Raw genomic sequence first — 14,203 nt, 5'->3', positions numbered from 1 at the left:
AGGACTTCCTGGGCAATCTGCAGTCAGGACCAGGTTAAGGTAGCAGGGCTGGGTCTGTGGAAGACAGGATTAGAGAGAGGCAAGGCACGAGGAGACCTGAACACCTAGCTTACAGAACACGTTGAACAGGCCACGCCCACATGGAAAGGGGAGTCTTATATACTCTGCACCTGTCTCAGCCATATCCTGTTTCAGGAGTGCTGGGCCTATAAGACAAGGTGAGTGGGCGCGGCCCCGCCCTATACACATGCATGTGCCTAAGAATCAGAATCAGACTCAAGAGACCAGGAACAGGACGCAAGAGCACGAGCGGGAGCGGCAGCCGTGACCGGTGGGCACGTGGACCGGATCAGTGGGTAAGGAGTGATGCCGTGACGGTGAGACAGGATCAGTGGGTAAGGAGCAATGCCGTGATGGCGTGACCGGATCAGTGCGTAAGGGGCGGTGCCGGGACACCGGGAGTGTGACAGTACCCCCCCTTTACAGCCCCACCCGGCGCGTAAAGTACCCCCCGGGTAACTCGGACCGGGCCACCGGGCCGCGAATCACCCCATCAACAGGGAAGGACCGCCGACCCCGCACTCTCCTCTTGGCCACCACACCTCTTACCGGACACCCCTTGTCAGCAGCAACGGGGAGAGGGAGAGTACCGGCAGCAGGAGAGAGGGAACCAAGAACCACCGGCTCAGTTATCGCAGTCTGGACACAGGACGAACAGGCAGACACAAAGGAGGCAACATCCTGACGAAGAGACGGCCACCAATGGGCCTGACCAATAGCGCTCAGGGTGTCCTCCCGACAGGCGTGGTCAGTCGCTTCCGAAGAATGCCCCCACTGAAGGACCTCAAGTCTGTCGGACTTTGCGACGAAGGACTTCCAAGGAGGAACCTGTGCCAGGGGGGACGTAGTCACCGGAACAACTTCATCAGGACCGGTGCCGGACTGAGTTGTCTCATCTTCTGGATACAGGGGCATAAAAGACTCTAGGGCCAAAGACCGTGGAACGACGCTAGGCTGCGTCGTCTCTTCTTCTCGTTCTCACGGCATGAAAGGCTCCGGTGCCAGAGACTGTGGAACGACGCTGGACTGCGTCGTCTCTTCTTCTCGCTCTTGTGGCATGAAAGAATCCGGTGCCAGAGACAGAGGAACGAGCTGCAGACAGTTATCGTGGCACAACAGACCCCATCGAGTGATAGCGCCAGAGCGCCAAGTGATGACAGGATTATGGAGTTGTAACCAGGGCAGACCCAGCAAGAGCTCATGGGCCATTCTTGGGATTACATATAGAGCAATTGTCTTGGTATGCTGAGCGCCCACACGGAGTCTCACAGGTTCGGTTATAAACAAGACAGGTTCATGTAAAGGTCTTCCGTCCACAGAGGCAAACCTGAGGGGTATAGCAAGCGGGATGACGGGTATGCTATATCGATCCACAGTAGCCCGTTGAATGAAATTGCCCGCTGCCCCCGAATCAATGTAAGCTTCTGCCGTGAACCGGGTCTTCTTGGTTGTCACCTGGACAGTCTGGGTAACTGGAACTGAGAGGGTTCCGGTACAAAGGGTGGCGGTTCCCACCAACCCTTGGACTTGGGGTCTTCCTGGTCTCTCAGGACAAGAGCGGAGCAGGTGTGTGCCATCTCCACAGTAGAAACACAGGTCTTTAGCGAGCCATTCTGCTTGGCGTTGCTCGGATTGTCTCAGTCGGTCTACTTGCATGGGTTCGGAAGTAAAATCGCGGGATGGCGGTGGCGGGGAAACGGTCAACTTCTGCGGAATGGAGGTATGACGGATTAGTCGCCTATCCCGAGGTACTTCCATGGATCGTTCCTGAAAACGTAGATCAATCCAGATAGCTAGAGAGATCAGAGCATCCAGGGTACGAGGAACGTCGCGACCGGCTAGTTCATTCTTGATGCTGCCAGAGAGGTCCTCCCAAAAGGCTGCCGTCAATGCCTCATTGTTCCATCCTAGTTCAGAAGCAAGCGTGCGGAATTGAATGGCGTACTGGCCCACCGTTAGGGATCCTTGGCGAAGCCGGAGTAATGAAAAGGTAACCGCGGTGGTATGTCCCGGTTCATCGAAGGTGCTACAAAAGGTCAGAAGAAATTCCGAGATATTGGTAGTAGTCTTCATTCTCCCACAAAGGATTTATCCAGGCCAATGCTTCCCCTTCCAGGTGGGACATCACAAAAGCCACCTTTGCTCTGTAAGAGGCAAAGAGGTGTGGAAGCAATTCAAAATGCAGGGAGCATTGATTCAGGAAACCTCTACTGGTCTTGGAGTCCCCAGCATATCGAGGCGGAGCAGCTAGGCAAAGTTTCGACACCGAGGAGGAAACGGATGCGGATGTAGTCACTGTTTGCGTCGAAGAGGACGCAGCTGCAGTCTGTAATGTATACAAATGGCTGCCCAAAGACGTCAGGAAATTCAGTATGCGGGTGAGGGTCTCGCGCTGTCGCACCAGTTCCTGGCGCAGTTCAGCCAGTTCAGACGTTTGTGCTCTGGCGGAATCCAGGGCTTGTTCAATCTGTTAGGTCCTGGTGGTGGATCCTCTGGGCCGTGAACCGGACTCCACCAGTGAGGCAACCCGGAGCTAACCCCTGTACAGGACTGTCCAGTCACCCCACCAGAGGGCCTAGATGCACGGTAGCCAGAGCACTAGTGGTACAAGGTCAGTGTCCTTCAGGGGACTGGTAGCAAGATGTCTCTAGAGTCACAGAGTTCCTGGAGGCAATGCAGATGACGTAGACCAGGTTCAGGTACTGGATAGGAACATCAGGCGAGATCTGGATCCTGCTTGACATAAGGGCCGAGATCACAAGGTGACGTCGGGGATCGGAGACAGGTTCAGGCTGAAGGCAGATGATGGGAGTCACAGCCGACAGTCACCGAAGGACTTCCTGGGCAATCTGCAGTCAGGACCAGGTTAAGGTAGCAGGGCTGGCTCTGTGGAAGACACAGGATTAGAGAGCGGCAAGGCACTAGGAGACCTGAACACCTAGCTTACAGAACACGTTGAACAGGCCACGCCCACATGGAAAGGGGAGTCATATACTTTGCACCTGTCTCAGCCATATCCTGTTTCAGGAGTGCTGGGCCTATAAGACAAGGTGAGTGGGCGCGGCCCCGCCCTATACACCTGCATGTGCCTAAGAATCAGAGTCAGACTCAAGAGACCAGGAACAGGACGCAGGAGAGCACGAGCGGGAGCAGCAGCCGTGACCGGTGGGCACGTGGACCGGATCAGTGGGTAAGGAGTGATGCCGTGACGGTGAGACTGGATCAGTGGGTAAGGAGCGGTGCTGTGATGGTGTGACCGGATCATTGGGTAAGGGGCGGTGCCGGGACACCGGGAGCGTGACAGCCTCTAGCTGGTTTATCGTTACTTGGACTACGAAACACGAATTTGTGAAACCTACCTTAGGAAATATATAATGTGTCAACCAAAATAGTATATCTCATCCCGTTTTCTCCCTTTATATTGCATTATTTTGTAATTTAAAGAACCCTTCATACCAGGGCGCAAAACATATTTTTACTAGTGAAATGAGAGCAAGAGCCTTTTATTATAGTCTACCCATTGTAGGTTTCAACTATTATGATGAAATGTTAAATAATAAAATATTGTAAATGTAGTTAGAAACCAGGGGTGTACTTTAAGCTTTTAAATTCTCTACTGCTCATTCCCACAATGATTAACAGATAAACATCTTCTCAGGTACTGCTGACCTTGTCTATGAAGCTGCAGGTTTGTTTGTCAGAACAGAAAGAAGTGGGCACAAACACTTTTTGCTTTTATAACTGGTGATGGCATATTTTGCAAAGAAACAAATCATGTTAGTTGTTGAAACTTTTGTAAATCTACAGAAACAAATGACACTGTTCTGAATATTTTCTTTTCTTAGTAGTAAATAGAAGCTTAATGTTGACAATGATAATATTATATTGTAAAATATAATTTGAATTTCTCTACTTTTGTAGAGCTCAATGGGCATATATAATGCCTTGTACCAGATTGTTCTCATTTCTCTTCAACCATGGAAGGATTGTTTGGAAAGGGAGTTCTACAATTGTTTACTGAATTATGGATTCAAAGTTTCATTTCCAATTGGCCCAAAATAATATATTCTTGGAACCATGATTAATTGGAGCATTGTAGTGGAAATACTGACAAGAACGGAAATATCATTTGTTTTAAAATATATACAATGGCTATAGTTTATCTTGTTTTCTTCACTTTTGCATATCACAATGGAAATAATATTGAAGATTTTACAGAATTATCAAGCATTCCGCCTGAATTAATATATAATTACGCCTCCAGCAGAATACAACAACATTTTTGATTTATTCAAGGTATATATGATATTTCTTGTTTTATTAAGACAGATATATTTAATGTATGAATAATATTCGGCTTGGTGCTCATTGAGCTACTTTGCCACAATGAGCTTTTGTTGCATATTCGATTTTGCTGAATTTCTGCACTTTTTATGCGCCTACTATGTAAGATTGCTTACTTGCAGGTGTTCTTCATTGCGTTTTTGTGTGCGTTTTTTAAATATGCCTGTTTGTTATGTTTTTTGACAGTTTTTTTTTTTTTTATCTGTTTGACGTAGCTTGCTTTAAATAAAGATGTTTTGTGTCGAAATTGGCTTGCTACAGATTTGAAAAATGCACCACTGGTAAGTTTACCCAGAGCAAAAAAGAAGCACTCACCAAAAGCTCATTGCAGGATCATAATCTAAAGACTCAGACATTCGTGCACATGGGTCCAATCTTGGGCAATAGTGCATGGACTGGCAGTAGGCCTCCAGACCAAAGCATGACAACTTCATATAGTTTTATCAAGCTGTCACAAACATCTGAATGAGCCCTAAGTATGTATTTCGTGTAATTCCATTAAAATTAGCATCTACCACTGTCTTCCTTGGTTTTCAGCACAGCTCTGTTCCTCTTTTGACTCATGTGACTGAAGTTTTGATTCACCGGATCACACAGGGGCTTATGTATGAACCTGATTTCGCTTTTCCAATGTAAATCTATGAAGCTGACACTTGTTACATAAGTCAGAAAAGGATCAGGTTGGCGCTAAAAACAAGGAACGATGGCATTCCAGACTTGGACTGACCCACACGGGAATCCCCCAGTGAGCCCCTGTGCTGGAATGAGCCACTCACCACCCAATATGAGCAGTATTTGACTACATTACATTATTCTTTATGTAGAGAAAAAAAGCAGCATCTGATCATTCACCCAACAAACTACCCCATGCATTATCACATAGATGTACAGATAAATGTGTGAATGAGGCTAATGTAATATTTGCGTGTATCTTAACAGTTGATACCCAGATTCAGTGTTAAGGGCTATTTTCCACTTGCACATAGCTTGTGAAGCAAGAGCATTGGAAGTGATATGCTAATGACCCTCTGCTGCGGGTGTCAACCAAGGGTCATGCGATTGTGATATGATTTTGTGATCGTATCACAGCTGCGGAGAAAGGGGAGGGAGCACTTTCTCCACATCTCCTCCGCTGCAGTCGGATGACATGCAAGTGCAGTGCGATGTTTCACACACTCCCATAGACTTGTATGGGTCTGTGAGCTGAGAATCTCTGTCAAAAGCAGCATGCTGCAAATCATTTCTCAGGCCGATAAGGCATGAGATATAAATTGCAGATGGACACTGCCCCATAGTTTTGCACTACAGTGAGAGCAGTCCCTTGGCTGCTCAGTCTGACACTGTAAGACATCAAATCCGGGACTGGAGAAAAACAGGTTTAACACTGCGCTTGAAGACCACGGACATCAGTGTTGAACACACAATTCTTTTATTTTACTTCATTCCTACGCGTTTCGGAGACCACAACTGCCTCCTTCTTCAGGGAAAAGAATTCTTTTCCCTGAAGAAGGAGGCAGTTGTGGTCTCCGAAACGCGTAGGAATGAAGTAAAATAAAAGAATTGTGTGTTCAACACTGATGTCCGTGGTCTTCAAGCGCGGTGTTAAACCTGTTTTTCTCCAGTCCCGGATTTGATGTCTTGCTTGTACAACAGGGCTGCTGCTGGACCACCTTAGCACTCGCCTATGCCATTATAGGGGTTGTGACTGGCACAACCCGACCAGGTGAGTGCACCATTTCTTTATACCTCTTACCCAGTAAATCGGGTAATACCCTATTGCGCCTTCTCTCTCCTATCTTTAGTTCAGTCTGACACTGTGGCATTCAGTAAGAATTTGTTTGCATTTAGACTACACACGTGTTTACAATCCAATAGTTACCCTGATATACAGAGTCTAAATAGTAAGTAAAAACTCCTACAAAACATAGACTCTACATAAATTTTTCTTCAAAAATGTTTTGTGTCTCTTTATTTTTTTTTATAGAAAATCAAAATACAATATGTACAAGGCAAACATAATAAGGGTACGCTCACACAAGCGACAAAAACGGATGAGAGCAATGCGAGAAATTCTTGCATTGCACTCTGACCAATACTAGTCATTGAGGGAGAGCTGTTGGTCAGCTTTTCTCGCATCCAGATTCTGGATGCGAGAAAAGTAGCAGCATGCTGAGATTTGATCCAGAATACATCCGAGACTCGTCAATACAAGTCAATGGGTGCGAGGAAAAAACGGATGTCACACAGATGGCACACGGACCATCCTAGTGACATCCGTTTTTATAAATACAATCCTATCTTATAGCACAGAACACTGTAATTGCTCCTGTACATGACCATAAATGAGTAGCAGCTGCTGAGGAAAAAAATGGATTGCACACTGACAGCACACTGAGAGCACACTGAGAGCACACGGATGACAAGTGAGAAAAAATCGTCCTACTCTCGCAAACGAGAATGGGACCATTTTTTCATACGTTTGTGTGAGTCCAGCCTAAAAGAGCAAGTCCATGGAAAAGGAGGGGGGTCAATCAGAATAATAATTTTCCAAGAACAATTATATATTGTAATAGATTTATATATACTGCCAAAGAATGAGAAAGGAAGAAAAGCGATCCAGCTGAGTGACCAGGTGATTTATTCAGTGTAATACAGACATGGCATAGTCGTGGTTAACGCGTTTCTGGCTTAACGCCCTTAATCATAACAACTAGTGAATGTTGCCAGTGCCGCTATATACTCCCCTCTCCCTCTGGGGCAATCAAGCGGAAATGGAAACAAATGTGTCAGCAGACAAAACTGAATGAGAAAAAGTGAACAAGTGAAAAAAGAAAAAAACATATGTATATGTGTGTGGAACAAAATACTTTTATCAGAACCACATATGAATGCTCTGTTATTTTTGTTATAAATGTCCCTGATAATCAAGAACAGAAGTCTCTTATATAAATGATACTAAATAACGAATCAATGTATCATACATTCATACCATCTATAATACACATTTGCAATAACAAGAAAGAATCATATATCTATATTTTATTATCTACATGACTCTTCTTTTTCTTTGTTTGTATTGCCCATTGTGCATTGCATTTATGCATTATCAATTTACATTAAAATATAAGAATGTATGAATGAAAATATAGAGCAATCATATGAGGTTTCACAACTATAATATCAATATGATACAGTATTACATTGTTATATTAACCCCTTAACGACCGCGGGCCGTAAAATTACGTCCTAAATGACATAATCTTACTGCCCGCGGTCCTCCGGCGGCAGCATGCCGCGATCGGCACACATCTCAGCTGATTTTCACAGCTGAGATGTGTGCCTGCTAGGCACGAGCAGAATCGTTATCTGCTCGTGCCGATTAACCCCTTATAATGGCGCTGTCAATACATGACAGCGCCATTATAAGCGCAATCGCGGTAAAGTTTTACTTACCGCCGAAACCGGAAGTCACGTGACGCGATCACGTGACTCCCGATAGTTGTCATGGTAGTACAGGGTCATGTGATGACTCCTGTACTACACATGAATTGGTTTCACTTTCGCTGTGCCCGGGGCACAGCAAAAGAGAAAGACAGCGTATCTGCTGTTTACAGCCTTCCAGCTGTGATCAGCAGATACTGCAGAGCGATCGGAATGCTGATCGCAATAGCCCCCTAGGGGGACTAGTAAAATAAAAAAAAAAAGTAAAAAAATAAGTTTTAAAAAATTAAAAAAAAACAAAAAAACCTAAAAGTTCAAATCACCCCCCATTCGCCCCATTGAAAATTAAAGGGTTAAAAAAATAAAAAATATACACACATTTGGTATCGCCGCGTTCAGAAACGCCCGATCTATCAAAATATAAAATCAATTAATCTGATCAGTAAACGGCGTAGCGGCAAAAAAATTCCAAACGCCAAAACGACGTTTTTTTGTCGCCACAACTTTTGCGCAAAATGCAATAAGAGGCGATCAAAACGTAGCATCTGCGCAAAAATGGTACCGTTAAAAACGTCAGCTCGAGACGCAAAAAATAAGCCGTCATTGAGCCTAAGATCCCGAAAAATGAGAACGCTACGGGTCACGGAATATGGCGTAAAACGTGCGCCACTTTTTTCGGACAAACTTCCGATTTTTTTTTAACCCCTTATATAAAAGTAAACCTATACATGTTTGGTGTCTACGAACTCGCACTGACCTGAGGCATCACACCCACACATCAGTTTTACCATATAGTGAACACAGTGAATAAAATATCTCAAAAACCATAGTGCTATCGCACTTTTTTTGCAATTTTTCAGCATTTGGAATTTTTTTGCCATTTTCTAGTACACAATATGGTAAAACTGATGGTTTCATTTAAAAGTACAGCTCGTTCCGCAAAAAATGAGCCCTCACATGACCATATTGACTGAAAAATAAAAAAGTTACGTCTCTCAGAAAAAGAATGGCGAAAAAAAAAAACGGAAAGCGAAAAATCGGCCGGTCGTGAAAGGATTAAGGTGGAAAATATGCTTTGAAGTGGACAGTGAGTGATTTTAAAATTTCCATAAAGATTTTTCACAAAACTGGAAAACCACCAATTTATGTAAAATTAGTTAGTTATTCCCATTAGTCATATTTGTGCAGAAAACATGAAAATTAAATTAAATACAAATTCTTCAGACATTGTGGCAAATGCAATTTCTTGTATATGTTATTTATGAATGGATAATTCAAATAGTCCATATTGATTGGAATAAAGCAGTTCATTTCGTTTGGAAACAACAAGAGAAATTCCTTTGTATTGGGCCAGTATCCCAATTGCAATTCTTTAGGGGAAACTGCCAAAGAATCATATTATGAAAAAAATACTATAGATTTGTCTGTGCAAAAAAAAAAAATAAATGAAAAATTGCTAGTAGTTTTAATTTGCATGAAAAACCATAAGTACTTTGTTGTTATTGCTAATTTGTTCACATATTTTTAAGTATTTGATTATTATCATCAAACATTTTATTATTTTCAAAAGATATACAGTACATCTCGTAATATTCTACCACACAGAAATTCCTGCCAGAGTGCTGTTCAATGAAGTTAGCAATACACGTTTTTGAAATAACCACAAGGTGGCAGAAATATGCAATGAATGCTTCAGGAAAAAAAAAAAATCTTTTAGCTCATATAAATACACATCATATTTGTTTCACAGATTTCCAGTTAAAGAGGTCTACATTGTTGAAGATTCTAATAGCCAGCCCAAATTATACCCAGGTAACTTCTAGAAAAATTGCAATAGGTCCCTATATATGCAATCAAAAAAAGGCAGAAAAGAGTTTATCACTATCTGACATCAAGATTACAATGTGATACTGGAATAAAGCTAAAAATTAATTACACCATATAGATATTAACATTAAGTGTAAGTTTCAGTATATCTACATCTCTCCTTATCCTATGTCTATTACCCTCAAATCATGAATTCTCTCACCAATGTCAAGACTACATTCCCTCTTGATGTAGATATCCTGGAATTTACATGTGATGTTAATATCTATATGGTGGCACTGAATTTGTTAGCATCACGGTGTCATCAGTGTATGGTCTGTGTCTGTTGTTACCATAATAATAATAATAATCTTTATTTCTATAGCGCCAACATATTCCGCAGTGCTTTACAATTCAGGAGGAACATATACATATCATATACATAAACATATACAAACAAGTAACAATTATAGAGGATGCAATATTTAAAAGGAAAAATGGCAACCCTGCTCGTGAGAGCTTACAATCTACAATGAGATGGGGGGAGGGGCAAGGTACAAGTGTTTATTTAAAATGACAATCCAGCCAGCTCAGGGGGATAGATGATGGCTTCCTGGACCAGTTGGCCAGAGCCTTGAGATGCATTTGAGTGCCATGGAGTTTGACGTGGGGTTATGTTCTGAGAAGTTGTAGAGGGATTAGGTGAAATTAGTTTGGCTAGGGAGTGTGATAGGCCACCCTAAAAAGATGCGTTTTTAGGGAGCGTCTGAAGCTGAGTAAGTTGTGATTTGTCCTAACTTCTTGGGGTAGAGCATTCCAGAGGTTTGGTGCAGCTCGGAAGAAGTCTTGGATTCGGGAGTGGGAGGTTCGAATTAGTGTGGATGTTAGTCGAAAGTCATTTGCAGAGCGTAGAGAACGGGTGGGATGATAGACAGAGAGGAGGGTGGAGATGTAGGAGGGTGCTGCACTGTGGAGAGCTTTGTGGGTGAGAACAAGCAGTTTGAATTGGATCCTGTGATATATGGGCAGCCAGTGCAATGACTGGCACAGAGCAGAGGCATCCGAGTAGCGGTTGGCCAGATGGGTGACCCTGGCTGCTGCATTAAGGATGGACTGTAGAGGGGAGAGTCTAGTTAGGGGGAGACCAATTAATAGAGAGTTACAGTAGTCAAGGCGAGAGTGGATCAGGGCCACGGTGAGGGTTTTTGTCGTTTCCATTGTGAGAAAGGGGCGGATTCTAGCGATGTTCTTGAGGTGCAAGCGGCAGGTGCGGGCAAGAGATTGTATGTGGGAGGTGAAGGAGAGATCAGTGTCAAGTATAACCCCCAGGCAGCGGGCTTGCGGCCTAGGACTTATCGTTGTGCCACACACAGAGAGGGAGATGTCAGGTTTAGGAAAGTTGGGAGATGGAGGGAAAAGCAGAAGTTCAGTTTTGGAAAGGTTAAGTTTCAGATAGAGAGCAGACATAGTGTTGCAAACTGCAGTCAGGCAGTCACTTGTGTTCTGTAGTACAGCGGGGGTGAGCTCAGGGGATGAGGTGTATAGCTGTGTGTCATCAGCATAAAGATGGTACTGAAAGCCAAATCTGCTGATGGTCTGTCCAATTGGGGCAGTGTAGAGGGAGAACAGAAGAGGGCCAAGGACTGAACCTTGAGGGACCCCAACAGTGAGAGGGAGAGGAGAAGATGTGGAGCCAGCAAATGATCACACCCTCTCCCCCATCAATGCAGGGCCGGATTATAGGCGGGACAGGCGGGGCTTCAGCCCCGGGGCCCCCACCAAAAGAGCTTCCAAGGGGGCCCCCACCACCAGGGCCATACTTGCCACCCGTCAGCAATTTTTTTTTCTTCACACCCTCTCCCCCTCCGTAAAGACAGTCTAATAAATCAGCTGTGTTTTCGGGGGGGGAGGGGGCGCGCACCTACATTTATTTGTATCTGCGTCTTTAAGACGCAAAAATAAACTGCGGGCGCAGGACGCTGATTGACCCCAAAAGTACCAGCGTTTGTACTTCCGGAGTCAGAGGTGTGCCTGCTCCCTGCTCTGCTGCAGCGTCCAATGCTGCGGACGTCACAGCAGGACGCCGCGGCCGCAGAGGAGAAGACCGATGCCGGGGCGCGGAGGAGAAGACCGGCGCCGCGGAGGAGAAGACCAACGCCGCGGCCAGGAGAGGAGACTCACCGGAGCAGGAGGATGGCCGCGACACCGGAACAGCAGCAGGAGGACGGTGGCCTATACCGGAGCAGCAGGAGGATGGCATCAGAGCAGGTAAGGGCAGAGCTGAAGAAAGATGTGTGGTGTGTGTGTGTGTGTGTGTGTGTGTGTGTGTGTGTGAGAAACAGAGCTGTGTGTGTGTGAAGCAGAGCTGTGTGTGTGTGTGAGAGTGAAACAGAGCTGTGTGTGTGTGTGTGTGTGAAGCAGAGCTGTGTGTGTGAAGCAGAGCTGAAGAAAGATGTGTGGTGTGCAGCAGAGTTGTGTGTGAAACAGAGCTGTATGTGTGTGTGTGAAGCAGAGCTGTGTGTGTGAAGCAGAGCTGTGTGTGTGTGTGTGTGTGTGTGAAGCAGAGCTGTGTGTGTGATGCAGAGCTGTGTGTGTGTGTGAAGCAGAGCTGAAGAAAGATGTGTGGTGTGTGTGTGTGTGTGAAGCAGATCTGTGCGTGTGTGAAGCAGAGCTGTGTGTGTGTGTGTCTGTGTGTGTGTGTGAAGCAGAGCTGAAGAAAGATGTGTGTGTGTGTGAAGCAGAGCTGTGTGTGAAGCAGAGCTGTGTGTGTGAAGCAGAGCTGAAGAAAGATGTGTGGTGTGAAGCAGAGCTGTGTGTGTGTGTGAAGCAGAGCTGTGTGTGTGTGTGAAGCAGCTGTGTGTGTGTGTGTGTGTGTGTGTGAAGCAGAGCTGTATGTGTGTGTGAAGCAGAGCTGTGAGTGTGAGTGTGTGTGTGTGTGTGTGAAGCAGAGCTGTGTGTGTGTGTGTGTGTGTGTGTGTGAAGCAGGGCTGTGTGTGTGTATATATGAATCAGAGCAGTCTGTGCGGCACCCCAGAGCGCTAAGCCACCCATCCCAGTAATGTGTACGCCACCAGAGCTGTTTGCCACTCCAGTAACATCTATGCCCCCCAGTAACGTCTATGCCCCCTGCCCCTCCTGTAATGTATATATTGTAGGCCCCAGCCCCTCCTGTCATGTATATACAGCAGTGCTGTGTCAGTGTGAACGGTGTGCAGTCATGTCTGTTAGTGATAGCCATCATGCAACACAGCCATATGTCCTGGAGGAGCTGGACGGAAACAAGGGGGGAGGTGAGTGATGCTGCTTGTGACTTCTCCATATTAATACCTGTAATGCGTCTGTGTCTGCATGTACAGTTAGGTCCAGAAATATTTGGACAGTGACACAATTTTCGCGAGTTGGGCTCTGCATGCCACCACATTGGATTTGAAATGAAATCTCTACAACAGAATTCAAATGCAGATTGTAACGTTTAATTTGAAGGTTTGAACAAAAATATCTGATAGAAATTGTAGGTGTTGTACACATTTCTTTACAAACACTCCACATTTTAAGAGGTCAAAAGTAATTGGACAAATAAACCAAACCCAAACAAAATATTTTTATTTTCAATATTTTGTTGTGAATCCTTTGGAGGCTGTTAGGGCCAGGTGGACGGGCAGACCCAGGAGGTGGATCCACTGGGCCGAACTCCTTGGTGATGGTAAGGGGTCCGGTAGCTGGAGCACTACAGGTAGCGGAACAGTCCGTGCACAAGAGTATAATGGAGAAGTCCCTGGGACCACGGAGTCACTGATGGTAGTCCGGGTGACGGAGCTCAGGTTCGGAAGCCGAGATGATGTCAGGCGGAGTCCGGAACCGTTGGAGCGAGATGACGGGTCACCACAGGGATCAGAGATGGTACAGACTGTCAGGATGGCAGATAGGCAGCGTTCGGGGTGCGGGATTCGGCAGGACCGGATGGCAAGGCAGGATCGGCTCTAGAAGAGAGAGAGGTGAGTATCTCACAGGAACACAAGGAGACCTGACTCCTAGCTTGGGAAACACGAAGAACAGGCCCCGCCCACTTGGACACTAAACCCCTTTATACCCTGTACCTGTGTGCTTCATTTCCTGTCAGTGGACGCTGGCCCTTTAAGAAAGGGTCAATGACCGCGCGCGCGCCCTAATGCGCATGCGCGCGGCCCGGGTGCCAGAAGCCAGAGCAGGAAGCTGTGAGGAGGAAGCAGCAGAGCCGGGCTGGGGCTGAGAAGCCGACGGGCGCCGGGAGCGGGGACCAGGACGCCTGGGAAGCGCAGGCAATGGAGGCTGGAGAGCGGGGAGCCACGGAGACCGGACCGAAGAACCGGAGAGCGAGGCAGGGGAGCCGAGGAGCGTGGCAGGTGAGCCGGGGAGCAGGGCAGGGGACCCGGGGAGCGTGACAGTACCCCCCCCCCATGCCCCCCTCCCCGCAACCGGGACAGGAAGGCACGGATAAGAGGAGTGCCCACATTCTCCCGAGGCTCCCAGGACCTATCCTCAGGACCATACCCAGCCCAGTCCACCAGGAAGA

The sequence above is a fragment of the Anomaloglossus baeobatrachus genome, chromosome 4 (genome assembly GCF_048569485.1).
Source record: "Anomaloglossus baeobatrachus isolate aAnoBae1 chromosome 4, aAnoBae1.hap1, whole genome shotgun sequence".
NCBI classification, from domain to species: domain Eukaryota; kingdom Metazoa; phylum Chordata; class Amphibia; order Anura; family Aromobatidae; genus Anomaloglossus; species Anomaloglossus baeobatrachus.
This window is presented reverse-complemented; position numbering follows the sequence as displayed.